This window comes from Schistocerca serialis, unplaced genomic scaffold (assembly GCF_023864345.2).
Source record: "Schistocerca serialis cubense isolate TAMUIC-IGC-003099 unplaced genomic scaffold, iqSchSeri2.2 HiC_scaffold_1177, whole genome shotgun sequence".
NCBI classification, from domain to species: domain Eukaryota; kingdom Metazoa; phylum Arthropoda; class Insecta; order Orthoptera; family Acrididae; genus Schistocerca; species Schistocerca serialis.
The window spans coordinates 107,501-110,000 of NW_026047378.1; the positions used below are offsets into that span (position 1 = coordinate 107,501).

Sequence of the window (2,500 nt, forward strand, 5' to 3'; positions counted from 1 at the left end):
ATGGTTGGCGCGGCCGCTGTGTCCTGGTGATCGATCTCTCCCCTCTGGACCCGACCGACGCAAGGGCATCCGGGAGCATGCCCAGGATGACATCGGGCGGCGTGCCCCGCCCCAGACCTATGACACGATCCAGGGCAGAGAAACGCTGGGCGGAAGCGGGTAGCCCCGCCAGATGCTCCCAGATGGCGGCGTCAGTCGGCCCCTCCGGCGGCGGCCCGGTGGTGTCGGCCGCGAAGTCCTCAGCTGCGTCGACGGGCGGCGCAGCGGCCTCGCCCGCGTCTGGCAGCGGGCTCGCTGCTCCCCGGCGGGACGCCGGCTCTTCCCCCCGACCGATCTCAAGCGCCTCCATGAATTGGCGGACAAGCTGCTTGTGGGCAGCTTGCCGCCGTCGGCACTTGATTGCCTCAAGCGTTCGGTCGGGGAACATCCTGATGAGCTCTTGATTTACAAAGAAGAACCGGGCGTCCCTCTCGAGGAACAGTTCGGCCTCCGCCTTGGCGAGCGACAGGACTTCTTCCTCCGTCCACCTCGCGCGATGCCTCTCCGTGACGATCTCCGCGTTGGCGGCCGCAAGGTGTTGGCGGCGGCGATGGACCCCGAGACCGTTCTTGGTGGTGAAGCTGCGGTGGCACTCACTACAGGCGTATACAGCTGCAAAAGTTACAAGATTTTCGGCACGGCCGGTTGGCCGGCTAGGTGCTGGGGGAGTTGGGGTGGCACCTTCAGCGGAAGGGCCACCACTTTTTCTCTGAATACTGCCCCCAACTAAAAAAGGGATAGTGCGAGGGGGGGCTGGTAACCCCCCCAAGCCCCTGGTGCGGTCTTCCACTCTGCGAAAATCAGCGGGCCCACGAGAAGGGGAGAAGACCGCAGGAGAGGAGAGGCTAAGAGGGCTAGGCCCATGTATTGCGCATCACTCTCCCTGTAACCATAACCCAAGGAAGGCACCTCGCAACAGCAGCACGACTACATCAAGACCGCACTTCGAAAAGCCAAGTCCGGATGCAGCCACACCGCCGCCACTTGGCCACCTTAAAAGAGTCATAGTTACTCCCGCCGTTTACCCGCGCTTGCTTGAATTTCTTCACGTTGACATTCAGAGCACTGGGCAGAAATCACATTGCGTCAACACCCGCTAGGGCCATCGCAATGCTTTGTTTTAATTAGACAGTCGGATTCCCCCAGTCCGTGCCAGTTCTGAGTTGATCGTTGAATGGCGGCCGAAGAGAATCCGCGCACCCGCGCGCCCCCGGAGGAGCACGCTAAGGCGGACGCGGCCTCGCAGCAAGGAAGATCCGTGGGAGGCCAAGGCACGGGACCGAGCTCGGATCCTGCACGCAGGTTGAAGCACCGGGGCGCGAACGCCGCGCAGGCGCGCGCATCCTGCACCGCCGGCCAGCACGAGGCCGACCAACGGCGAGAGCAGACCACGCCCGCGCTAAACGCCCGCACTTACCGGCACCCCTACGGCACTCACCTCGCCCAGGCCCGGCACGTTAGCGCTGACCCACTTCCCGACCAAGCCCGACACGCCCCGATCCTCAGAGCCAATCCTTATCCCGAAGTTACGGATCCAATTTGCCGACTTCCCTTACCTACATTATTCTATCGACTAGAGGCTCTTCACCTTGGAGACCTGCTGCGGATATGGGTACGAACCGGCGCGACACCTCCACGTGGCCCTCTCCCGGATTTTCAAGGTCCGAGGGGAAGATCGGGACACCGCCGCAACTGCGGTGCTCTTCGCGTTCCAAACCCTATCTCCCTGCTAGAGGATTCCAGGGAACTCGAACGCTCATGCAGAAAAGAAAACTCTTCCCCGATCTCCCGACGGCGTCTCCGGGTCCTTTTGGGTTACCCCGACGAGCATCTCTAAAAGAGGGGCCCGACTTGTATCGGTTCCGCTGCCGGGTTCCGGAATAGGAACCGGATTCCCTTTCGCCCAACGGGGGCCAGCACAAAGTGCATCATGCTATGACGGCCCCCATCAACATCGGATTTCTCCTAGGGCTTAGGATCGACTGACTCGTGTGCAACGGCTGTTCACACGAAACCCTTCTCCGCGTCAGCCCTCCAGGGCCTCGCTGGAGTATTTGCTACTACCACCAAGATCTGCACCGACGGCGGCTCCAGGCAGGCTCACGCCCAGACCCTTCTGCGCCCACCGCCGCGACCCTCCTACTCGTCAGGGCTTCGCGGCCGGCCGCAAGGACCGGCCATGACTGCCAGACTGACGGCCGAGTATAGGCACGACGCTTCAGCGCCATCCATTTTCAGGGCTAGTTGCTTCGGCAGGTGAGTTGTTACACACTCCTTAGCGGATTCCGACTTCCATGGCCACCGTCCTGCTGTCTTAAGCAACCAACGCCTTTCATGGTTTCCCATGAGCGTCGATTCGGGCGCCTTAACTCGGCGTTTGGTTCATCCCACAGCGCCAGTTCTGCTTACCAAAAGTGGCCCACTTGGCACTCCGATCCGAGTCGTTTGCTCGCGGCTTCAG

The 2,500-nt window shown here is 61.8% G+C and overlaps 1 pseudogene; it reads right to left on the bottom strand.

The window, feature by feature from the left end:
• The window catches only part of LOC126433943 (large subunit ribosomal RNA), a 7,959-nt pseudogene that overhangs the window by 4,044 nt on the left and 1,415 nt on the right, over window positions 1–2,500 (bottom strand).